A 27,357-nucleotide genomic window follows, 5' to 3' on the forward strand; every position below is an offset into this window, starting at 1 on the left:
TTAGGGCAGTAAAACTGTTTTGTATGATACTATATTGGTGGATATGTGTCATTATATATGTGTCCAAACCTGTAAAGTCCAAAACTAAGAGTGAACCCAAATGTAAACTATGGACTTTGGGGGATAATGATGTGTCAGTGTAGAGTCATGGATTATAACAAATGAACCACTCTTCCCACCCATGTAGGATGTAGGATGTTGATAGTGACAGAGGCTGTTCATGTGTCGGAGTAGGAGGTATATGAGAATTCTCTGTACTTTCTATTCAACATTTCTGTGAACCTAAAAGTGCTCTAAAAAAATAAAATCCATTAAAAAAATTTAAGTACTAATACTTGCTACAACGTGTATGAACCTTGAAAACATTATGCTAAATTAAAAAACCACTCACAAAAAACCACATATTGTATGATTCCATTTATTCGAAATGTCTCAAAATGGTAAATCTATAGAGACATAAAGTAGATAAGGGTTTGCCATGGCCTGGAGGTTAAGAAGTAATGGGCAGTTAGTGCTAATAGCTAGTATATTTTGGAAGAAGAGTGATGGAAATGTTCTAAAATTAGATAGTGTTGATGGTGGCACAATTCTGTGAATACACTAAAAAGCAATGAATTAATGCAGCTTAAACAGGTGAATTTATAGGATGTGAATTATAGCTCAATAAAGCTATTATATAAAAAAAGACTAGCTCTAAAAATACTTCTAGCAAGCGTAGGTTTATCACATTAAGTGTACAGCCTTAACCATAAGTCAATGTGTAAGCATGACACTTAGATAACTTTGAATCCACTGGCACCACCATTACTTTCTTTGTGCCTGCAGACAGTCACTTAAACTCATTAAAGTTTAAGTGTTTTCCCATCAGTAAAACTGAGATAATCCTCATGGCATAGCTGAGCAACTTAATAAGATATCGCAGAAAAAGCACCTGGTGGGAGTTTTCTCACTGTTGGAGATTGAAGTTACAAATATGTAAGAGAGGAAGGCAAAAAGAAATCCTGTGTTACTGGATTAGAGTCAGAGATATCAGTATGAGTCCATGTTTATTTCACTATATTTGTGGCTAGATATGAGAATAACTGTAGATACATGTGTATTCATGGTTTAACATACATACAGAGATTTCCCAGCTCTGTTAGCAGAGAGGGCCTCAAAGCAGTGATATTCCAGTAGCTGTCAGCATACCTGACACCCGGATCTGAGTTTCTAAATAAACATTTTCCAATAAATGGCCAGAGCTGGAATAATTTGAACAACACAATAAATAAAGTTAGTATTGGATTATGGCTCCCCAAATAAAGTAAATACCCCATACTGATCGACACAAATGATTGAATCCATAAATATATTGAGGAGAAGAAATGTTCCTTTTGAAAGAATTCCAAAGGATAAACAGAGAAGGAAGGAGGGGGAAATAATAACAGCACCTGCTGCAGGCAAGACCTGTAGACTAATGTTCACATTCGTGGCTGAAACTTTATGGAGTAAGAGGCTGTTTCCTTAGCCTCAAAGTATTGCCCCCCCCCCAAATATTTATTACCTGCTGGGGTGGTTTTAACATTTGTTTACAAATTTGTAGTAACTTGTCAGTGAAGAAACCTGGCAGGCACCACCTTAACCAAGTGATTAAGGTTTACACCCCAGTTGTAAGTCACTTTGGTATTATGTACCCCTGATAACATGATGTGATGTGAAGCCAAGGACATATCAGCTCTGTAGTATTCTTCCCACCCATTACCCTAGTCTGACCATGAGAAAACATCAGATAGACCCAAACTGAGGAACATTCTACAAATACCTGAGCAGTACTCTTCAGAAGTGTTAAGATAACAAAGAACAAGGGAAGACCAAGAAAGAAACTTGCTAGAAAAGACTACAAAAACGTGATGGCTAAGTGTGATGTGTGGTATCCTGGATTGGATCTTAGAACAGAAAAAGGTCATTAGTGGCACACAGGTGTTACCTGAATAAAGTCTGCAGTTTAGATAATAGTGAACGGTGTTCACTCTTAGGTTTAGTAAATGTGCCCTGGTTATGGAAGATAATATTAGGAGAAGGTGGATGAACAGTATTCAGGAATTCTGTGCACTCTCTGTAGATTTATACTTACTACAAAATAAAAAAGTTAAAAAGCAAAACAAGGACTTGGCCTGCTATACATGCTCAATAAATCATCCTCAATATTATCTCCCCTTGCTTGCTGTCACTAAACTCCAGGATGACATCTCTTTGAACTGATTAAGCAACCCACATTCTGCTTTTCTGTGAACTCCCTCCCCAGCCTCAAAAACCCCTTTAGTTATAATGGGGAGACTCCAAGGAATCATAGTAGCCAATGTGACATTCCTACCACATGCCTCTTCTGCCGCGACCTGCCAGAATTCATTGGACCAGAAATGGGCACTTGACCCAAACTGAGCCAATGAGCCCTTCTACTGGGAATTTGAGGTTTCAGGTACACCTGTCTGATGTTTTGAATAGAGGAGATTTACTTAAGGGCTCTTAGAATGTATTTTCTAATATCTGGCTTGGGGAGCAAGGAAGTCATTTATTATAAACAGCATGTTTATTTTTTCTCAAAATTCACATGTTGAAATGCCAACCCAATAGCTGGTGACATGAGGAGGTAGAGCCTTTGGGAGGTAATTAGATCATAAGTGTGTCCTCATGAATGGGATTAGTGTCCTTATTTAAAAAAAAAAAAAGAAAAGAAAGAAAGACCTTGGGAGGCTTTCTAATTCTCTTTCTGCCAAGTGAGGGCACAATGAAAAATCAGCAGTCTAAAACCAGAAGAGACCCATCGGCCCTCATCAGAACCCAGCCATGCTGGCACACTTATCTTGGAATTCCAGCCTCCAGAACTATGAGAAACTGGTTTCTGCTGTCTATGGTACATTTGTTGTAGCAGTCTGAGCAAATCAAGACACCTCTTTACAGCAAGAGGGCAGAATGAAACAGGTATGCTCTGAGAGGCAGAACTGACAAATCAGGAGAGAAAGGATTACCTGGTCACTATGGAGCCCTAGCCATGAGTCCTCACTGGTTCCCCACAGCCTAGCTGCTCCCCAACCTTAGACTCCACGAAATGCCCACTTATCCCTATTTCTCTTTGGGCTTAAATTAGCTAGATATGGTTTCTGTTAATATAACCTTAAAAGTGCTAATTTTGGAAGAAAATGACATGTATTTAGTTGTAAGTGTTCGGTTGTATTTGCTTTTTAATAGTCAAGGTAAATTTTTAGTCACAGTTTACACAAACTGTCTGGTTAAAGTACCCCTATCCTTACACATAGGTGCACATAAACCACATTTTTTCAATTCCAGTCACTTTTTCACTTTGGTCACTTGTTCATTCATTCTGAGATAACTTTACTCTGCCCCCGTCATGTCCAAATTCCATCCTTACTGCCAGCTTTGGTTTAAATGCCATCTCTTCCATACAGCCTTCCTTGCCACCCACCTAAAAGAAAAAAGAAAAAAAATATATATACCCCATGTTTTCTTATCTGTATCTTTTATTCCTTTCAGTCCTTTCTGTCTTTGCATAGTCATTTATTCAACACATATCACCTTTCCTCTTAGAAGTGAAGCTATTTGAGATCAGCTTCCCTGTTCTTGTGCAGGCAGCACTTGAAGGAACATCTCAAGAAGCACTGCACTGCATACTGACAGAAGTTCTTAGTTTTAATATAGTGTAATGTATCCTCTTTCCCTTTATTAATGCTTTTTGTGTGTGTCCTATTTAATACCTTCAGCTGACCCAAGGTGATGAAGATATTCTCTAATGTTTTCTTTTAGATATGTGAGATGGCTTTACTTCTTTTTTTAAAATTTTTTTATGTTTTACTGAAGTGTTGTTGATCTGCAATGTTAGTTTCAGGTATAGAGCAAAGCAATTCAGTTATACATATACATACGTACATACTTTTTTTCAGATTCTTTTCAATTATAGCTTATTACAAGAAATTGAATATAGTTCCCTGTGCTGTACAATAGGTCCTTGTTGTATATCTATTTTATATGTAGTAATGTGTGTCTGTTAATTCCAGACTCCTAAGTTATCCATCTCCCCTCTTTCCCCTTAGTTTTATTTCTTAAAAATAATTCTCTTACTAAGTTCAGTAAAAGAATGCAGATAACTGTCATTGCTAGCTTGCATTTCTGTCCTTCTTAAGCAGTTGCATGTGTTCATCAAAAGTCATGCCTAAGAATGTTCATAGTAGCTAAAACCTGGAAACAAATGTTCATGAACAGAAAATGGATAGTCATTGTGACACATTCATAAAAGGCATATTATATGGCAATAAACAAATTACTACTGAATCCAAAAATGCAGATGAATTGCTTAAACATAATATTGAGGGTTTTGTTGTTGTTGTTCCTTTTTTATTAAAAGCAGGCACAAAATTTTTCCAGTTTTGGGATTCAACTTATATAAATTTCAATCCCAGGCCAAATCAATTGATTGTGGTTATCTTTTTCAGGGGACACTGGGAGAGGGGAAGTGGAAGGCTTCCCGGGGGGTTGTATTTTCTATTATTTCTTAATCCAGAGACTGACTATGCAGGTGTGTTCACTTTATACAAATCCATCAAGTTGCGAATTTATAATTTCTGTGCACATTTCGGTATGACTGTTATGCTTCAATAAAACATTTTAAACAGAAAAGTTTTCACACATTACTTGTAGCTACGGTACCAGTGCCTTAGGCATCGTGCTAAAGGGTTGTGTGTGTGTAAATTACATATCCTTTTGTAGCACAAAAACCTATTAAAATCAATATTTTTATATTACACCTTTGAGAATTAAGAGGTAAAATTACACAGTGATTTATTCAGAGGTACAAATAGGAACAATAATAGATGTTGATCAATTTTAAAGTTATGGAGGCTTGAGAATTTAAATCGGAGTTTTGTATGCAAAAGCAATTAATTTGTTCAGATGACCTTGGTATTTATGATTAGCTAGGAATTTGATTAAGCAGGGGTCTTGCAATGTGGAAGTGTTCCCCTTACCTCCCCCCTTTTTTTTTAATCCTCTGGTGTATGTGACCTGGGGTGTTCTGGAAATATTCTGAACGTTAGAAATTTGCTTAGAAAGGCAGGTGATGCTTAAAATCTAGTTAAGTGAGTTATAGCTCCATCAAAACTATCAGAGGGGAAACCAAGATTAAATATTAAGAATGATCTAGGCCAGGAGACAAAATCTGCAATGTCTGTATTCTGGGGAAATCTTTTCCAGAGGAGATGTTCTGGGTTTTGTTGTTGTTGTTGTTGTTGTTGTTGTTGTTGTTGTTGTTGTTGTTGTGTTTTGGGGGTTTTTTTGTCTTTGGTTTTGGTTTTGTTGTTTTTCTTTTTTTCCTAGAATGAACTCAAAATAATTCCTAGGATTTGAAGGCTAAAACAAACGTTTTGTTAGGTCTTCTGGGTTACAGCATTTTTTGCTCAGTAATTAGATTTAAATTTGAATAGACATTGGTTAGAACCTTGCAGGATAAAGAAGCCACTACAGGGCAAAGTGCAGCGTGCAGCAGGGGGCCCTCTGAGGACTAGGAAAGGAAAGGGAAGACGATTTCTTAGACCTGCTGTCTCAGTCCCTTCAGGCCCTGCAGCAAGATACCATAGACTGCGTGGCCTGTGAACCACAGACATTTACTTCGTGTATTTCCAGAGGCTGGGAAGACCAAGACCAGGGCACCAGCACATCCAGTGTCCGGTGAGAACCTGCTTCTTGGTTCACAGACAGCCGTTGCTGCTCACATGGTGGAACAGGGAACAGGCGAGGGAACTCTCAGGACCTCTTCCTAAAAGCAGTGATCTCATTCCAGAGGGCTCCACTCTCATGATCTAATCACCTTCCAAAGGCTCCGTCTCCCAACACTCAGACACTGGGGGTTAGGTTTACAAGGAATAAGAGATTTACTACGGGGATTTGAGTTTATCTATATGTGGATGGAGCTAGTAAAGTGAAGGTCTCGACGTAGGAGTAGAAGGATTGGAGAAATCGTCACTAACGACTTTATCCTGAAGCACTGGTACAGGAGGACAAGTTGGGGTTTGCAGGAAAACACAAGAAGCCCATGCATCTCACTGCCAGAGAGGAACTGGAGGACCTGGCAAAGGAGGAGCTCGTGGAGAGCTCTGTGCAAGCCTCTGTGGGTCTACAGCCAAGCTCAGGTGGGCTTGAGGCAGCTGTTGGTCAGTGTGACCAGCAATCCAGAAGATGAGGCAGAGCAGAAGGGGAGAACAGGAGGCCCACCAGGCACCTCTATATCACGTCTGATCACCATAACCTTCTAAGAGTAGTATCTTCTGCTCTCATCTACCTTCTGAATCTCATAGAAGTTCCTCTAACTGGCCAACTCCATACAGAGAAGGGGATTCTGAGAAATGTTCGTTCCCAACCTTAGACAGGAGTCCAAGTGCTAGGTCAACAGTAAACAATCCAGCACAGGAAGCAGACTGAGAGGCTGCTCAGCTCCAAGGAGGGTATTTTCAGATAAGGCCAAGGATGGTGATGGAAAAGGTGGGAACTCCCAGAAGGCAGAGCTAACGGTCAGAGAATACAATGATCTGAAAATCTACTTTCAGGACCCTAGACTAGGGTGGAAACTTGGAACATCCCCGCCCCAGAGAAGCACCTTGCTCAACAGGATTTCAGAATTTCTGTGAACTAGTAAGTGTTCTGTGCCTCCTGCTGCTCTCTTTTCCAAATAGAAGGGCTCACACCGGATATCCTATCCCTATTCTTTCTAGTCAGTGTTCAACTTGTCTCATAAATTTCTTTTAAAAGTTTGTCAGGTGTTGGCAAACATAGCCTGCAAGACAAATCTGGTTGCCCATCTTTGTGAGTAAAGTTTTACTGGAATGCAGCTGCATCCAGCCTATCTGTATACATAATGCCATTGGCTTCTTTTGCATCACAAGGGCAGGATGGAATCATTGTGATAGCAACTATATGACCCACAAAGGCTAGACTATTTATTAACCTGGCTCTTTACAGAAAGTTTGCCAGCTCATGAGCACGATCTATACATTGCAATCGGTGGTCATGTCTCTTAAGTCTCTCTTTTAATCTGTTGATTAAAGTAATGAGTTCATAGTAGGTCATGGCCTTTCTCATTTCTCTTTACCACTGCATGGTATTTCATTGAGTGGATGTAACACAGCATTCAACCCTATTGATGGGCATTTGGGTTTTTTCCCCAGTCTTTTGCTGCAATGACTAGCCTTCTGCAAATATCTTCCTCTTGTCCCCTCGTAGTTTATTCAAAACAAGTTCCTAAAAGTAAGAATTCTGTGCCAACTAAGTGATATTGCCAACCTGCCTTCCACTCGAACTGTAGAATTCTGCATTCCTACCAGTATAAGAGCGTCTCTTCAAGCCAGTAGGGGATGCTGTCAAACTTCTGAGTTTTGGCCAATTCTGATCATGGGAAATGGGATCTCAGTGTAGCTTTAAATTGTGCTTCTGTTATTATCAGTGATGCTGAGCACCTTTGCAAATAGGGCCATCTGCGTTTCTTTTTCTATTATCTGTCTATTTAAATCTCTTGCCTATTTTTCTACAGGATCTATAGATTGCTTCTCTTCTCTATACTTATAAACTCTTTATATATTAGGATTATTAACATTTGTCTTTGATATAAATCACAAATATTTTTCCCATTTTGTCATTTTTACTTTGCTCATGGTGGGTTTTCTTTATTTACTTGTTTTTCCAGTGCAAAAGTGTGTTGTTTTTAATTCTTGATGCTGTCAAATAATCAGTATTTTCCCTTACTGCTTTTGATATCTTGAGTTACAGTTAGGAAAGTTTCTCCTATGTCCAGACTGTAGAGTTTTCACCCATGTTTTGTTCTAGTACTTGTGTGGTTTAATTTAACTCTCTGACACATTTAGAATTTGTCCTGATATGCAGGATAGAGAATGCAATCAATTTCTCTTCTTCTCTGTGACCATCCAGTTATGCTAACACAAATTATTTAAATAAGTTCTATGGGAGGGAAATAGCTCACTGGTAGAGCGCACACTTAGCGTGCAACGAGGTCCTGGGTTCAATCCCAGAACCTCCATTTAAATAAATAAATTCACATTTTCTCTACTATTATGATTATTTTACACTACACTTTCCTTTGTGTTTGAATCTATTTTTTCCTCCTTCATGCTATAATACTATTTTAATTATGGAGGTTTTATAGTATGATGATACATATTTTAGAACTAGCCTCCTTTCATAACTTTTTTTTTTCAAGATTCTCATATCTAGTCTTAGTTTTTCCTTCCAAATCAACTTTGCAGACAACTTTTCTAGCGTCAGGAAACAAACAAACAAACAAACAAAAAACTGGTGGCATTTTAATTGAGATTGTATTAAATTTAATAAATAATTTAGAAATAATTTAATTCTTTATAATGTCCAAAAACACGTATCTTTCCCATTTGTTCAAGTAAACTTTTGAATCTTCCAGCAGTGCTTCACAGTTTTCCTTACAGAGGTTTTAGACGTTGCTTGCTGAGCTCATGTCTAGGTGTTACTGTGTATGTGTTTTCATTGAGGTCTTCTGTTTTATTGTAACTTCATAACATTTTTGTTTAGTTATAGATATTTACATATGCGTATATATGAAATGCATTCAACTTTAGTATGTCAATCAGATTATAGGGATGAAGACGTCTGTTTTTACTTTTCAAAACCTGTGAGAATCTTTCTTTAAAAAAAATGGCTTTGTTTTACTTCCTTTGTTCTAAGTAAATAAGTCAAATACTGAGTGGCAACTTATCCCAAAACGTTAAAGTGAAATCTTTACAAATACTTTAACAGCTCTTTATATTTTGGAAGCAATATGTGACCTCAAGTTTACAGGTGTTAATATATTCTAATTGGAAAAGGTAGAGAGAACAGGAACAGCCCTGGGCAGAGCTAACAAATGGTTAGTCTGAATTCTTCATTTACAATTTGTAATCCTTTCTTCAGTCTCCATGTTCTCCCAGGGCCTTCGTTTATCAGTGACCCCTTAAACTCTAAGAACCCCCAAATAGGACACCATCCAATCTTGGACCTCTTCCTTACTCCAGTTCCTCCTGGTTCCCATCTGACATCAGAAGCTGAGCTGGCATCAAAATAAGAACCGTACCATATGGTGGTTCTGTTTTTAGGTTTTTGAGAAACCTCCATGTTGTTTTCCATGGTGGATGCAGTAATTTACATTCTCACCAACAGTGTACAAGGGTTCCCTTTTCTCCACATCCTTGCCAACATTTGTTATTTGTGTTCTTTCTGTTGATGGCCATTCTGACAGGTGTGAGGTGATATCTCATTGTGATTTTGATTTGCCTTTCCCTGATATTAGTGATGTTAAGCAACATTTAATGTTTTTCTGGCCATCTGCATTTCCTCTTTTGGAAAAATGTTTAATTCTTCTGCCCATATTTTTTTTTTTAATTGAAGTACAGTCAATTACAATGTGTCATTCTCTGGTGTATAGCACAATGTCCCAGTCATGCATATACATACATATGTATATTCATTTTTATATACTGCCCATATTTTAAATGGGTTGGTTGGTTGTTTGCTTTTTAATTGAAGTATAGCTGATTTAAAAAAAAAAAAACTTAATAATGCTTAAGAAAAAAAAATAAGAACTGTACCTAAGCACTCACTTCTAGCATAATCTGACTATTTTATCTAGCATGTAAATATAAAGTTTCCAAAAGGAGCCAACAAAACAAAACAAATAAAACAGAACAAAGAAAAGCTATTGTGAATGAAGCAGTGATGATTAAATAGACTCAGAAGGACAATTATGACCTTTAACAAAAATGATATTCTTCATTAGTTAGCAATCTTTTAACCAGCCGTAAGGGGTCATAGAGTTTCAGGTGTGGAACATAATCTAGCTTCATTCAACTCTTCCCCCACTATTTTCCCAATCCAGGTGTTCTAAGCAAAAAATGCTGACAGAAGATGTATGATTATATTTATATTTATTATGATAAATTTTACCTAGATTTATAACATAGTATAAATAATAAATATAACATTAATATAATATAGTTGTTGATTAAAAATAATAATATATTGTTGACTAATTAATAATATATTATTGACTGAAAAAAAAATCCTTACACAACCTGAAAGTTGAGCAGTAAGTTTTATTCAGGGCATTGCTGAGAACTAAAGCCCAGGAAGGCCCTCAGACAGCTGTGAGCAACTGTTCCAAAGAGGTAAGGGAGGAGCCAGGATATATAGGAGTTTTTGCTGAAAAGAAAACAAAAAAGCTTGTAGTCTAACATCAAAAGATAATTGCTAATCACAAAAACATACATCTTAAGATTTTAGTGTTTTTCTATGTATGGGAAGATGCAAGAGTCTGGCTTATTGAAATTGTTCCTTTGATGTGTATCTTAACTAAAGCCAGTATCCTGTTTTCTCCCTCCTGAATGCCCTCAGGGTGCACCCTTGATGGGGCAGCTGCAGTGACTGATGGCTTTATGGCCACAATATCCTTTGTTTACTGAAAGGACAGGAGACCTTCTTTTTCCACAATATAAATGTTATGATTATAATTATACATTATATATAAACTAAATAGTGTATTATATAAATATACTGTATTAAATTATATAAATTTAATGATTGTTAATCCTAAAAATAAACTATTACATAGATTATATATAATTTGTATATAAAAAAGTTTTCAAACCAACTGCCAATAGTGGACAACAAAAATGCCTGACAGAAGATTTATGATCATATTTAAATTTATTATATAAACTGTAACTTATAAATTATATTTTATATCATTTATAACTTATATAATATTATGTAATTATTATAATGCTATTTATATAATATCAATAATATAACAGAATCAAAATAATTAATATAAATAATATTTTATATAACATATTATGTAATGGATTATATAATATATAAGTAATAATATACAAATTTTATATATAATTAAAATTATAACACATAAATTATACATTATACATCATATAAATATGATATATTGAATTATATAAATTTAATAATTCTTAATCTTAAAATCTAAAATATATTTTTAAATTATATATAATTTATATATAAATATAATAATACATTATATATTTCTATAATTATATTTAATTTATTATAGAAGCTTTATTTTTATTTATGACAGATCTCCTGCTTTGTGTTTTCTGCTTATCCCTTTAGTTCTGATTGAAGATTTGAAAACATGAGCCTTTCAATTGCAGTGGATCAAACCAGAATGTGTGCAAAAATCAGTACAACCATCTCTGTGTCTGTTGAAACATAGTAGATGTTAAGTACCTATCTATTCAATGAACGCATTAGTGATGTGTTTAATGTCAATAATGTCACAACTGCCTATGAAGGGTGTTTCATTTTATTAAATATCCAGAGATGTAGTGAGAGGACTTTATGCCAAAATTAAACGCTACAGTAAGCTTTGTATATTCATTTTCTCTGATGTGAAAAGCTAGTTACAAGTAAAGATTTTTCTCCAGCTTTGGGTAGAGTCACTTTCAGAATTCAGAGCCGAGAAATAAACTTAGAGCCTCATGTGTACGGTCAGTAAATGCCTCAATGAATTGGAAGTTCCAGAACCCAAAAAATGAGCATAGAATTGTAAGATAGTGCTCATAAAGGGAAAAGCCAAACAGACTTCTGTTTTGCCATATATTGCAGCGATTTCTAGATTTCAGTTAGACTCTGTCGACTGAAATAAATGCACAGCCTAAAAGTTGAGAGTTATGTTTTATTTGGCGGGAGGACTTGAGCTGGGATGACAGCCTCTCAGATGGCTCTGAGGTGCTGCTCCGAAGAGGTAGGGGAGGAGCTAGGATACGTAGGAGCTTTACAAGAAAGACTAGGTAGTTGGAACAATAAAAGATGACTTGTTATCTAAAGAAAACCAGGCATCTCAAGTTAAAGAATTTAGTGCTTTTCTATGAATGGGAGGAAGCAAACATTTGGGCTCATTGAATTCATTCCTTTGACAAGCACCCAGCTATCTAGGGCCAGTATCCTGTCCTTTCTTATTCTGAGTCCGCTCGGAGTGCACCATTGTGAGTGGCTGCATTGGCCGGGCTGCAGGCCTGTCCTTACGGGGGGTTGGCGGCAGCCGCTGATGGCTTGGTTTCAGCGTTCTTTGTTTACTGATATGGTTGCAGTATTTTCATTCACATTGCAGTATTTTCGTTCACAACTCCAAGTTTGGATTGAGGTTAAAAGTCACAATCTTAATGACTCAATCTTAAGTCATCTCTGAATTATAGGGGAGAGGAGCCATCACACGAGGAAACACCTTCAGTCACAAGGAATCTTCCCTACACTTCCTTCTTTGACCATTCTTTACCTTTTAGTTGATACATGCAGTCAGCGCTGGCAGTTGTGGAATATTTAAACGCACATTGGTAAATAATCTCTCAGCTCTTTGCACTCAGAGATCCTTACTGTACTTTCCTTGTATCAGCCCCAACACCTAATGAAGATCAGAGAACAATATATTGTTCCATATACATGGATAATTGGTTGATTTAGATATGTTTTATAAAGTGTTCCTATCCAGAGACCTGAAATTATCAATGTCCTCTTAAGAATCCAACTAGAGGATTTAAGCACAAAACAAACTGGTGGTCATTGTGTGAGGTGTACTTGCACAGGTAAGAAAGTCAGCGTAAGGTTCTGTCTCCAAACCCCACAGCAATCCAGTGAGGGAAATACTATTGACCCCACTTTAAAGATGAGAAAACTGAGAATTACTGTGGTGTTTCTCAAAGTATGACCCTGGACAGTGTTCACATCTCCTGGGCTCATCTGTGGGCCCACTCTGGACATACTGAATCAGAGACTCTGGGAAGGGACCCAACGCTCTTGAGTTCTACCAAGTGTGCTAAAGTTTGAAAGCTGCTGCTTTAGAGAATGTAAGCGATTTGTTTGACCCAGGTCACACCCAGTTGGGAAAGGCTGAGATGGGAGTTGAATCCAGGCATCCAAAGCCATTCGCTCCCCGAAGCCCACTTCCTTACGCTGGGGAGTCTCTCCCACTCCCTTGAAAGGCCAGGCCTGTATGAGAGCTGACATTCAACAAGGGAAGAGAATCCAGTTCCTAGAGGAGTCTCACAATCCCAGAATTTTAAAGACTCTCAAGTTTACACATGAAGTCCAAAGCAGTAAATATATAATTTTCCTGATTCAGATAAAACACACGTAAAGGTTTTTGGTCTATAATTGTAGAGGTCAGCAAGGGCTTTCTAAGTAGAGCCTTAAACTAATTTTATTCAGTGCTTTCTTTAAAATTTCTTTTCATAGGTATTAAAAATAACCTTTTCCTCTTTATCTGCTCCAATACTAACAGTGAGCCGGTGCTTAAGCGGTACAGTAGTTCATCGACTGCATGGTTTATGTACATGTAATTTGTGTCCTAATTAGGCATTTGTTTTCCTTCTTTGACTTATGCAGACCTATAAAGTTTTCTAAGAAGAGAAAAAGATTTTACAAATCTCTGAACTGGCCTTGTTGGAGGTAACATAACATGACCCAGGTTTTGGCATCAGAATCAGCTGGATTTGACACAACTTGAACAACTTACTAGTCAAGCAATTTATTTAGGTTCCCTATGCCCCTGTTCACCATCTAAAATGGAATTAAGAACTGTCTGTTTCACTGCGTGGTTTCAAGGATTTATAAGATAACTTAATGAAGCACTTGACAGCTCCTGCACGTAATAAAAGCTCAGTGAATGCTTACCTTTATTTTTATTATGACTGTTATTAGCCGTGTAGAACACTACAGCTGAGCTCCAGGTCTGCCGTTTGCACACGTATTCATTTCTTCAGAATGCTGCTTCCTTTTACGTCATCCCTCACAACGTTTTGTAGAGCTGTTTTAATTTTCAGTAGATCTTTCTTCTGCGGGTGTTTTGTCTCCCCCAGTTCACAAGCCATTCACTCGAACATCCATTCATTCCAATGACTCAGGTTGTTACAGTCACGGTCCAGAGTAGGAGCCTTTTCCCCAAAGCTGATTAGAGGAGTGATGCTTATTATGGAAGGTCCTTTTGATGCAGAAAAATGGGGCACGAGAGGATGGTCGTGTCCCAGGTCCCAGGTGAGTCCGTGGGATGCGCCCTGCCAAGGGAGGGTCCTTGGCTTCACACAGGAAAGAATTTAAGAATGAGCCATAGTTCAGTAAAAGCAGATTTATTCAGAGAGATGCACACTCCGTAGACAGAGTGCAGACCATCTCAGAAGGCAAGGGAGAGCAAGAGGCCTAGGAGACACACATTCCATAGGCAGAATACCAGCCATCTCGGGAGGCAAGAGACAGGTGGTGGCCTCAGAGCATGAGGTTGTCTAGGAAAATGAGACTGGCCACAAGGTGTGGGGGTGGTTAAAGTAAAAGTAGATACACACTCCATATAAGGCTGCAGGCCATCTCAGAAGGCAAGAGAGAGCAAACACGAGGTGCAAGGTTGTTAGTTTTTATGGCCTTGGTAACTTCATATGCTAACAAGTGGGAAGATTATTACAGCTACCTTGGGCAAGGGGCGGGGATTCCCTGGAATTGGGCCACTGCCCATTTTTTGGCCTTGTATGGTCAGCCTCGGAACTGTCATGGCACCTGCGGGAGTGCCTACTCATATGCTAATATATTACAATGAGTGTATAATGAAGCTCAGGGTCTACTGGGAGTCAAATCTTCAACTGCTGTGTCATTCCCTGGTTGTGCCCTGCCCACTTCCCTTCTGTCTCACTTTCTCTGAAAGTATCCTTGCCACCAATCACTGGAATTCGGTCATTTTCAGTGATTCATTCTATTGTGTCAAGATCAGCTCTTCCCTCTCCAGACTCCCCTTTTCAAACAAAGATGCTGCTGAATATGGGTAATGTACTCAACCATCAGTGCGAATAAATTGTCAGACTGCGTGAGAGAAGTGTGGATCTTGACACTTGTGGATCTTGGCAGTGTATTAGATTCTGCTGGGGAACAGACTGAAAGGACTGAAAGTTCTCTAATGGGCTCTCCATGTGCTGTGCTTTAGACAGAACTTTGTAAAAAGTGGTAAAGGTCTTTGCCTTGGAAATCAACACAAAGTTTCAGAAGTGTCTTTCCATGTACATAGTTTCATCTGAGAAATGTTAGCTCCATGACCTTCCTAGAATCAGGGTAAAAATATTGAACACAAATGTCACCAAGCAAATGCATAGTGGTATCATACCTATAACTGGCTTAGGCAAACCAAACAGATAGATAGACAGACAGATAGATGACAGATAATTCCACATACACATACCTTCACGAAATCTTTAATCAGAACCAAGCACACAGCATATGAAAATTAAAATTAAGAAACCCAACACCAGCCTTTCCACCTACACATATTAAACCAACAACTTTAACCTAATTAGCACCATAAAGGTACACAATTTAGGTAAAAGTTCAATGCTAACAATGAGATAATGGTGATGGTCAATAACCCTAGAGTCTCTTTTGATAATAAGGCGTCTGGGTCCTCATTAAATTAGCTGACTTGATACCCCAAAGTTGCAAAATTAGCATCTCCACCCTCCTAAAGCCCTCACTATGCATCATGACCAATTACCCTCAACAAGCATGAGCCTGCTTGGGCTTTACACGCTACAGTGAGTTGCTGGAGACGAGTTGGGCACGTTTCCAAGCCTTCCTAAGTATGAAAATAAACATATATTCAAATGAGGGTAAACAGTGACCTAATGGGAAATGTTCAGTCAACTGTCTGAGGACCAGTTCAGACTGGCACCTTTATCCCTTTCAGTTTCGCCTGCCCTTCCCTGTCAGTGGAATGACTAGGCACGGTAGCGTGCTGTGGTGGGGAGGGGAGTGGTGGTCCCTGCAGAAGTCCAGGTGTTTTGCCCAAACACTGATTACGACACCCTCCCCAACAGCGGCAGGCATCCCATCTGCAAAAGCCTGATAACTCCATCCCATCCTGCTCATTCAAGGGCCCCCTTTTCATCCTCAGCTTGAGGCAGCTCTCAATGGGCTGTACGAGTATGAGAAACTGAGATAAGTGCTTAGCTACAATTAGAGAGATGCCTGTGTGCGCTGCAATTAGGGTTGTGTCAGCGCTTCATTAACCTTTGCCTTGACAGCATTTTCCCACGTGGCACTCCAAGTGAGTAACAACGTTTATGTTAGGAAGGAACACAAGCAGCTGAGGCACAGGCCGGTTGAGAAGGGTGAAAAGGGATGGGAGTGGAGGGTGACGGCCTCCATGGAGCTGCTCGACAAGTAGTGCCGGGAACCGACAGGTTTACGAGTGGCTCCCACACTGCTGGTCCTGTACTCTCTGATGTTGAAACGATTTCCAGTGATGTCGTGGACTTGTAACTGTGTCACCTGAGAGAGTGTGGGCACTGGAAAGGTCTCAAGAATTTATCAGGGCCTTTCTTTGAATGATTTAGGTTTCCTGATCAAATACTCCTTTTCTTTTTTCCCTTTTAATGGAGGTACGGGGTTGAACCCAGGACCTTGTGTACGCTAAGCATGTGCTCTACCACTTAGCTATAATACCCCTCCCCAGATACTCCTTTTCAATAGTGTAATGATTGTGACCATTTTGAAACAAAGTACACAATTTCTGATTATCAGTGGAGTTTATTAACTCCTTGTGTACACACCCATTATTTCATTTGACCCTCACCATTATCTAATGAGATTCATAGAATATTTGTTAGGTTCCTTTGATGGAGATGAAATGAAAAGCAGAGCAGTTAAGCAACCTTCTCAAAATCACACAGCAGGTTAAGTCCAGGACCCACCCAAACCTAAACATATTGATTAACATCCAGGACCGGTCACATTAGTCATCACCACTAAGAACTGAAAAATCTCAAGTACCTTTTCTTCCCTGTACCACAAGGGGAAAAAAAAAACACAGATTTTGAGAAAGCTTGTCCTAGTCACCATTAAGAAATATTTATCAGGCACTTTCTATGTAAAACAGATCTTTTTTTCTTTACTGTATAGTCAGGCCTCAAGACGGCTGTTCCCTTGCTCTTAACCTACATTACCTGCTTTACCTACACCCAACTCTCAAGACTGATCTTCCTACCGACTTGCCCCAGGCCTCAGCTGGTGATTGTTCTTATCAAAGGGGCAATGAGGGGCAGGGCCCCTGCTGGTTTCCGTGGTAACAAATGAGCCAACCTGATGTCAGTTCCCCATGCTAACCTCTCCCTGACCCCTTCCCTGATCCCAGGAAGGAGGACTGCCACAGTGTCGTGCCCACCTTCTGCCCAACAGGGTAGGGAGTTGCTGTAGGACCGGGCTTCAGACACGTAAGCTCCCTCTATCCATTAAACCATTGATGTCTCTGTCACTGACCCCAGCTCTTTCTTCCCTCTTGAAGCTGGGTGAGTACTGGCCTTGGAGGCCTGCGAGGTGCAGCCCAACATTTACTAACCCTCCTCCATTATCTGAAAACTTTTTCACTAAAATTCTTGGTTACCTCTTGTTATTCAGCCTTGAACTCTGTTAAAACTGAAAACAGAACAATAATCTTTTCCTAAAAACCAGATTCCATTGTTCTGTCGTATTTGCTTTGCTTCAGATAGCCATGGGTAAAACTGAAAGGAATGCTACTGTGAGCATCCTTTTACCTACACCGTCTGATCTCTTCCCTCAGATGCTTGGTCTTAGGAATTTTGAAATGGCACTGATTTGAGTTCAGTTCTTTTTTTTTTATGTTAAAAAAATTAATTACATCAAATTTTGTTTGCCTAACTCTGGTTCGGAATGCTTTTTTCCCATCAAAATGTAAGGCCAATTTCAAGTCTATGTGGCCCACTGATCTGACTGATTTTGCAGCTGTGTGTCAAACCAACTTGGACTGTGCAAGTCTGAGTTGATTATCAAGAAATCAAAGGCTAAATTTCAAGTGGCTTTGGGCTAAATTAGTGATTCCCAAACCTGCTGACGATAAAATTAACCTGGGGCCATTGTTAAAAATACAGAGCTCCAAGTTTTTCTGGAATTCCTAGTTTTAAGAAGAGCCTTAAGTGATTACTTTGCTCAGCTAACTTTGGGAAACATGGTGCTAAATGTTCATTTTAAATAAAAACCAAGTGTAAAGCAGGAATCCTGGTTGTTTTGTTTGTTTATTTTAAAGCTCTCAGGGTGTTCTTTTTTTCTTCTGCTGTATTAATACAAAATGTAGTAACTTACTTAGTGAACTTCTTGTAGTTAAGTGGAAAAACTGATGATGATATGGGTTAATACCAAGATCTGAAAAGGAACAAACAAAACTGTGATACTTATTTTACAGTATACAGGAGTCACTTCCTTATCACTTGTAAAATGATATTTTTATAAGTCCTTACATTTATTTTTCTCTTCTAAAAAATTTTAAATGACTTTATTGTGGCATAGTTTCTGTATAGTAAACTATACATATTTTGGATGTACAATTTGATAAATTTTGATAGATGTATACCATGTAACCACCACCACAATCAAGATACCTAACATTTCCGTCACTCCCCAAGGGGTACAGATTTCAGGCTCCTTAGATGTTCTCTTAATTCAAGAAAGTGAAACTAATTTATATCGGTTGAGCCTGGGAAAGTAAAAATATTATGAAATATGGCTTTTGTACCCTACCTAATATATTTCACAAAATTTGGGTTATAATTTTGTCTGTAGGCATCAATCTTTTTGAGAATTTGTGTGTCACAAGCAACTCAGCACTGTGCTTGGCATAAAGTACTTAATATTTCATTAAGGAATGAATGGAGAAAATGACTCAAGTCCCCACCTCTCCATAAAGTCCTCACCCATCTTTACAACAACCTGTAATATCTTTTCCTCTTCTCATATTCCCATAATAAACATAGCCAACTCCACCCCACAGTGTGCTTGATCTAATTATATTCTATTGTTCCTATAAGGCAGTACAGTGTCATAAAAAGAAATAGGGCTTTAGATTCAAACACACATAGACAAATTTCTTAACTCCTGATCTGCAAAATGAGGATATGCTAAGTATCTCCCGGGTTGTTGAGGGGATTAAATGAGTAATGTCTGCCCAGTACTGGACTCTACACCATTCGAAGGCATGAGTCTTCTCAGCACTGAATGCAGTGCAAGGTCACCATCAGAGCTTAGTTTACTGTATTTTCCTTCCTTCTTTGAATAATCTACAAATGCCTCAAAATGAGGGACCAAGTCTTACACTTCTTTATATTTTGCCTTCCCCTATTCTTCATCAGTTTTGCTGAGCACATAACACTCAAATACTGTTGATTTAGAAAGAACAAAAAGAAATGGCATCAGAAAAGAAGAGAAGAGGAAGACAGAAAGAGCATTGAAGGAGTAAAAAATATAAATATAAATATAAATATATATATATGAAAAGAACTGCATATGCTGGGAAGGGTTGCCTTGTTCTCAGTACTTCTCCCAGGTACCACAAAACCAGCCCTCAGTACAGGTCAGAGTCAACATCCTAAGACTGCCAAGCAGGAACTGTTTTTCACAGCAGTAATTATTTGCCATTTTGTTCACTTCTAATAACTTAGGTTTCAGAACCAAGAGTAAGTGTTTGCTTTGACCTACACTGTACGTTATTCTCTCCGAAATGTAGTTTTTATTTACTGAGCCATCTCTGCTTGTTTGCAAAACTCAAAGTTTCTTTCAAATATAATTCATATAATTGTTACTCTTTAAAGGCAAATGGAAAAAGAAAAGTAAGAATTAGAGAATTATATACTATGCATAGACCAGAATTCTCCACATTCCTAGCTCCAGGAAAAACAAACGCTGAAAACAACTGGGGAAAATGTCGCAGGTGGCTTTCATTCATTAGTCTAAGTGTTTCGGAGCTAAAAATTCATTAGAGGTCATTGTCAGCAGTTGCGTCTGACAAAAGAGGTTAAGTGACTCATCTAAGAACACATGAGTCAAAATTCCAGGCAGGATGAATCATTTATATTTATAGACATGTTATAGAATTCTTACATTTTGTTTCCATAAGTGATCTTAGAAACTCCCTAGTCTAACATATCATTCCCAAATTGAAGTACCCACTGCATCATTCCTGATGGGGCTGCCTGAATAGCACCTGCCAGAGCTAACCACTCCTCACAGTTAGCCATCCTACCTAACTTACGAGATTTCATTTTTATATCAAGCCATAATATCCTTCCTTCTACCTTCGGTTCCTAGTTCTGATCTGTGAAAAATGGATTCATTCTGTGCCCTTTTCGCTTTATATTTTCACTGTTCTTTCAAGCATTTATTATATTCCATATTTCCAAGTATTTCATGACCTCGGTCCCCCTCCTGGTATTATTCAGTCAGTAGCGATGAGAATGATGATGGTAATAACGATGAAAATAATAATGAGGAGAACGTACACTTACTGAGTGCTTTCTCTGTGTCAGGCATTACAAAAAAAGCATGAGCATTTATTCCCTCTGTCTTGTTCAGTGCTACATCCACAGCACCTAGAAGAGTGCCTGGAATATATCAGGCTCTCAATAAATATCCACGGACTGAAGGCATCCTCACCAAAACTCTTTCAAGTAGGCAATAATTAGGCTATATATATATATATATATGTTGGAATTTGAAGCTAGGCATTTTAACCCCAAAGCTTTACATATGCACTTAACTATTGTGCTTTATTCTTACAAATGTTTTTCTCACAAACACAGTAACACATCTGTGACTATAGATTTCAATTATTAGCTATTAAATGTAAAAGGCCTGCATCTAAGTTAGATTATCAGATTCTAGAGTTCTGTCCGCAGCAGTTGATTCCCATAACATACAAATAAGCTATTGCTTCTCCCTTCTTAAAACAAACAAACAAACAAAAAACTCTAGCCTCCAACCCCTGTAAGCTACCACCCTACTGCTTTTACTCTCTTTTCAGAAAAATTCCTTTATGGAGTTCTCTACCTTGCTGTCTCCAACTCCTCTCCTTCTGTTATCGTTTAAAACCACTTCATTTACTTTTCCCCAAATCCTCCAGGAGAACTTCTCTTGTCATCTTCAATGACTTTCACTCTTTAAATCCAATAGTTGGGGGGTGGGTATAGCTCAGGGCATGCTTAGCATGCACGAGGTCCTGGGTTCAATCCCCATTACTGCCATTAAAAAAAAATCCTATAGTCAATTCACAGTCCTAGCCTGACTTACCTGCCACTTTGAACATAGTTAATCCTCACTTACCTTCTAACCTTTTTCTTCTTTTGCCTTCTAGGACACCAACTCTTGGATTCCTCATACTTCACTGAGTACTCCTGCTCAGCCTCCAGTTCTCTTCCTTATCCTGAGCTCTTGGTGGAGTCCCCAAGGCTCAGTCCCAGGTATGCTATTTATACTCACTGCATTGTTGACTTAATCCCTTCTCATGGCTTTAAACACAGTCTCTAGACAGAGACTCTCAAACTTACAATTCTTGCCCACAACTCTCTCCCCAATACTTCATCTAGATGTCCAACAGGAAGCCAAAACACAACTGCTGGTCTCCCTTTACTCCAAACCCATAGCTTTCCCTGTCTCACTTGATGGAAACCCCATCATTGCTCAGGCCAAAATCCTTCAAATCAACATTAACTCTTCCCTTTCAATCTGTCAAACATTCAATCCACCAGAAAATTCTAATGGTAGAAACCTCTATATTTTTTTTTTTAATAGATCTGATCATTTACCCTCCTCCACTCAAAACCTTGCAGTGGTTCTCCATTTCACTCAGTGTAAAAGTCAGGTCTTTACAATGACCTGTCATGTCCTGCCTAGTCTACCCTGCTGTTACCTTTTTAACCTTATCCTCATTAACTGACTTAATCTTCACAAAAGCCCTACGACAGTTTGCCATCCCTGTGTTACAGATAAGGAGATGGAGGCTCAAAGTGGTGGAGTGACTGATCTAAGATTAAAAGGCCACTGAACGGCATACAAGAGGTGAACTCAGGTAACTGTGCTTCTCAGCATCATTCCATCTGCCTAAGCAGGAAGCAACCTGGTTTTCACTGTAGAACCCCAAGGATTCTCAGACACTTGTGGTGCCTGATACTCCTAAATGTGGAAGGTAAATGTGGGGCAAATCAGGTGAATTCATTGAACATCTGATTAAGATTCCACACTATCCTGCACAGACAGGTAATGGTTCCTCTCAACCTTGGAAGAAGAACCATCCACGCAAAGGTTTACATGATGGTGGTAAATAGTCAGAAGGGGACTGGACTGGACATTAGAAAAGACATGGGGAGCCACCCGTTCCCCAGACTGAAATAGGAAATAGTCTTCCTCATTTATCTCATCATTATTCCTAGGACCATTTCAGAAACAATTTTTAGAGTATTAGCGTGGAGGAGTATAGACCTGACTAAACAGCTTAGTCAAAAAAATTAATGAAAATGACAAGTGTGCATTTAAAGACAAACTAATGACTAATTTTTTTAATTGGTTCTAGGCTGAGACCTTGTATAACAACTTTCAGCCTAGAGAAAAAAAAAATTTATACCGCCATTATGAACCTCTGATAATAGAAGATTTAATGGAATTTCAAATAGGCCATTAATTGTTACATGCCAGTATAATAACAAGAAGATTAAAGTATGTCCAAACTAAACAAGTTCAATTCAGTTTAAGTACTTTGTTTGCAATTAAATTTTCCCAAGCATGTATTTTGATAGCAAATCTTGAAAAGTTAAATACTGAAACAGATAGCAAAGTTTTTTTTTTTTGTGGCAAATTCCCATAAAATGTGCCTGAAAGGCTTACTCCAAATACAACAACTTTGCAACCCTATAAGTTAGGAATTAGATCAAGCATACTTAAAGTGGAGATAAGACAGTTGTCGGATGTGTGTACTTATAATTTCTTATGCTTTTTGAAAGAAATGTTTGCAGAAATGTGATTTTTCAAGGTAAATTTTCAGATGTTTGTGACTTTTATTTCCCACAAAATAAGGTTATGGAACAGGAAAAAGGAATTGGATAGTGTTGTTATTGAAGTGTGCACCTTTGGAAACACAGATGGTGTATAGAGGGAGCTCATTCTGGGGAGATAAAAGACAAGATAGGAGGGCTAATAGCTGCTGTGTTGTTTCTCTTAGGGTGGTGCCATGGTGCTGGAGGGAAATTATATAGATTCCAGCTGTATTTGGGGTTGGTATCAAAAAAATCTTGCTGGTGGGTTGGATGTGGGAGGTGAAGCGAGAGAGGAATTAAAGATGATGAACAAGTTTCTGGCTAGAGCAACTGACAAAAGATGATACCATTTACCGCACGCAGACGGGCGTGGGACGAACAAGTCTGTGGGGTGTGGAATCACGAGGCCTGTTTGGGACTTCTAAGTTCAAGAAGCTTTGTGAGTCATCCAACTGGTAAAGTCAAGTGGGATGTTGAATACCCGAGTCTAGAATCACCTCCCCTGTGATGCACCGCGCTGATCAGAGGCAGCATCACCCATGCGCGGAGTAAGCGGCCACCCTGAAAAGTGGTGCGGTGGAGGAGGAGGAGTCTAGCAGGGAAGGGAGGTGATCTAGGCTCTTTTTCTCCCTTTCCATTATTCAGACGTGGGATTTATTCTCACTTTCTATGACTCACAATGGTGCAATCGTTTATAATACACACTCTGAGTTCAGAATACTGGGGTCAAATTCCAGCCTCACCTATTACTAGCTGCATAACTTCAGAAAAGGTGTTTAAGTTCTCTGGGCCTCAATCTCCTCGACTGTAGAAGGGGCATATCATTGTAACGAGTTCACAAGGTTGTTTTGAAAACTAATATGTCTGTACACACACACATCTCCTGATGTTGTACCTGGCATACAAGTGCTATTTAAGTGTCTGCTATTACTATTTGTGTAAGAAGGGTTACTCTACAATAACGTTTCTCAAACTTTATCTATTGACAAGATCTTTGTTTAAAATGGTAGTATGTAAAAACCCAATATGTAAAGGGAACAAAGACAGAATGGCTGGGGCTGGAAGGTAGCACCTGGCGTCCCCAGCCCTCACCCCAGCTGAGCGCTTCTTCCTTTCATTTCCCACCACGATATCCCCTGAGGAAGATCTGTGGAACTTCTGAAAACCTCCAAACTAGTTAACCTTTCAAAAATGAGAGACAAATAAAGATGTTTTCAGACATATAAGCAAAGACTCTACCATCCATACATCCTCACTAAAGGAACTTTGTGCTTTGGCAAGGAGAAGAATGAAGCTGGAAGGTCACTGGAGTGATGCTTCTTTTTCACTTACACTGTTTCACACTCTGTGGAGGGTCCTCCATGTGCATTACTATCCTGGTTTTCCTTACCCCACCCCACCCTGGGCTCACTCAGTCCTCCTCTGAGGAAGAGTGAATTAACATGATTGGAAAGTTTGAAAGGAAAGACTGGGCTCAAATAGACCAGCGCTATCTTTTCCCTTCTGCTCGGGACCCAGGCTGCCTGCAGGTAAGTACCTTATGGGGCACAGAGGGACCAACTGTGGGGTGACCTGTCCTTGACCAGCACTGCCTATAACTTGGTTATTATGTCTATCTACTGGGATGGTAGTCCTGGGAACTTGTATTAGGAAGCCCACTTGTACTCCAATGGGAATTTTTCCAGCATTAGCTCTCTTTGGTAACGGGTCATATTTTGGTCCCCATATGCCTTACACTTTTGTCTGATTTCTCAGTTGGTTCTAAACTTGGATGAGAAAGAAGTGTGCTATCTAGAAGACCTCCTTGCCCTCCAATAATGTGAGACAAAAGAAACAACAGTGAACTCTCAAAGGGATCAAATACATTGGCAAATTCCTGAGATGAGAAAGGTCCGGATCACAAAAATCAAAGGTGTTTATCCTGCTGAGGAAGTTGGATTTTATCCTACAAGGAGGCAAAGGCCATTAGAACACTTTCAAAGGTGACGTGACCAGATTAGTATTTTGATTATTTTCTCAGGTAGGGTCAGGGTGGAAGGAAGAAGAAAACACTGAAAAATGGGATCAGGTTAGAAAGAGAAGGTAGCATTTTCTGAAGTCCAAATTCATTTGCTTTATAGCTTTGTCTAAGGCTATCGTAAATAATGATGTCATGTTTTTCCAACCTGTTGCCTAATTTTGAACAGCTGGTAGCCTGGCTCAGTAAGATTGCACTAAACCAAGCTATCAGATAAGCAAATCTTAAACTGCCTTTAGGATCTTTATCACAGTGTTTCGAAATATGCTTTACAACTTTTCATTTAAGAAAAACAATGAAGTAATGCTTCTCTTCTGAGAAACAAAGTTTACACTTTCATAAGGCATCCATGATATTTATTTAGAATTTTTAAAGGCAAAATATTGATAGTCACAAAGTGATGACTCGAAAATTTTGGGCTGTAAAATAGACCATTTATCATTCACAAAATCAACACAATATTAAATTTTGATACAAAACAGATGTACTACATTGCTGAAGTTTTTCTCTCTCACTTTTTGAGCAATGTCCAAGTAGGTCAGGTGTCTAATGATATCTCTAAGCCATAAGCTGGCCTTTGGTCTCTTACCTTTCTGAATCTTCTATTTTTATTCTATTCCTCTGGGCAAGATATTTCCATCAGACCTAAGGCAACTGATTCTGACTCTGAGATAAAGTTACTGGTTTCTGCCATAAGCATGTATTATGTTCCATGGTTGTCCAGCACCATACCAAGCATGGGGTGTCCTGGGATAAGCAAGATATGATACAGTCCATATTTCCAAAGAACTTTCAGTCTCTTGGGGAAATCAAAAACACAAACAAACAAACAGAAAATCCCAGCAGTAATAATAAAAACCCCCTCCCTATCCTCACTCCACCAGGAAATCCCCTGACATTGTCCTCTAGCTGGTGAACTGTTTTGGGAAAACACAAGAAACAGAGGGAAAGGATACCCACCTAGCTAGGCAAATCGAACAAATCAACTAGGATAATAATACGTGTCATCATCAGATTGCCCCCTGCCCCAGGCAGGGCCACTGGAGGACTTAATTTCTTTACCTGTTTTGTTGTTATTGTTTGTCTGTTTCCCATACAGCTGCTAAATGCTCCCTTTCTTAACAAAATTCATCCCCCAACAGGGGCCTCTTTTCCAAAGTGCAGGCCTGGTCATTTCTGAAGTCCAGCTATTTCCCTCCCCACTGATCCTTGGAAACATAATATATTAATAAGGGAACTTTCAGGATGGCAAAGATGGCCTCCTGGAGCTCTAGGACTGCATCATTCTTATAGCTAATAGTCCTGTCTCCTTCCTCCACTTCCTGTACTCCGCCTTCTCTCTTTCCTTAAAGCTATGGAAAAAGTTCCAGGGATTGTTCACCAGAGATGTGCCATGAAGGAAAAAAATGTATATTCACTTTACACAGAATGCCTCTAATATTTTCTAAAGTTTTTTTGGTTTTTTTTTTTTTTTTTTTTTATTAACAGGGAGCAAAACATGATAAAGTGATAGTGGCAAGAAAGTGTGTGCTGGGGGTGGTGCATGGTATATAGCTCAGTGGTAGAGCATGTGCTTAGTGTGCATGATGTCCTGGGTTCAATTCCTAGTACCTCCGTTAAAATAATAATAATAATAATAATAATAATAATAATAATAATAATAATAATAATAATAATAATAATAATAATAATAATAATAAAAAATTTAAAATGAGTTAAAAAAAACTAGTCCACTTAAAACTTTTTGTGGACTTCTTTCTGGAGTTCATGAAAATGTAAATGGAATAAAACCAGCTATTTCTTAGCTCCTCTCACTGACCCATTTCTTACTGTACCGTTTAGAAACATCTCCACCCAACTCCTTGGTTTAGGTCTTTGTTTCCAAGATGATGCTTATGGGCTTTCCCAGCTTCTTGGTTGGCATCCTTTCTTTCGAATTCATACAGCCAATATCAGAATGGAATTATGTGGCTGCTAGTTATCGATAACAGATTTAAAGAGAGCCAAGTAAGATTTGTCTTCTAAGAGAAACTCTAGGCTATCTATCTAGAGCTAACATCTTCTGACTTCACACAGGAAAGTCAACTTTTTTAATTCCGAGATGCTGACCTGTTCTTCACGCCAGCATTCTTTAACAGTGGTTGCCAAACACAGAGCTGGAACACAGAAAGCTGGCGCTAGGCTTTGAGAAGCCCTCAAGAGGGAGGACAGAGTCCAAGCACTCGAGAGAAAAATGCAGATTGCACACATTCCTCCCAGCTGAGCTGGCCCCTTGCCCCTGCCATTCCCTCAAGCTATTGAAAAGTGGATATAATGTGAAATACTCAGCCTACCACCTGTAGGTGTGAAGAAAACAAATCTTCCTCATATGGTAGGAAGAAGGCATCAATACTGCATCAGTGG

General features: G+C 38.8%; 1 long non-coding RNA gene across 1 annotated transcript in view; it reads right to left on the minus strand.

Annotated features, from left to right (window-relative positions):
* Nucleotides 1-3,208: 3,208 nt before the first annotated feature.
* Nucleotides 3,209-27,357, minus strand: part of LOC116152998 (uncharacterized) — a 65,418-nt gene continuing 41,269 nt past the window's right edge. The window contains exon 3 of the long non-coding RNA XR_010380566.1: nt 3,209-3,463. This is a non-coding gene — a long non-coding RNA (uncharacterized LOC116152998). The remainder of the gene's footprint in view (nt 3,464-27,357) is intronic.

The sequence above is a fragment of the Camelus dromedarius genome, chromosome 4 (assembly GCF_036321535.1).
Source record: "Camelus dromedarius isolate mCamDro1 chromosome 4, mCamDro1.pat, whole genome shotgun sequence".
Lineage (NCBI taxonomy): Eukaryota > Metazoa > Chordata > Mammalia > Artiodactyla > Camelidae > Camelus > Camelus dromedarius.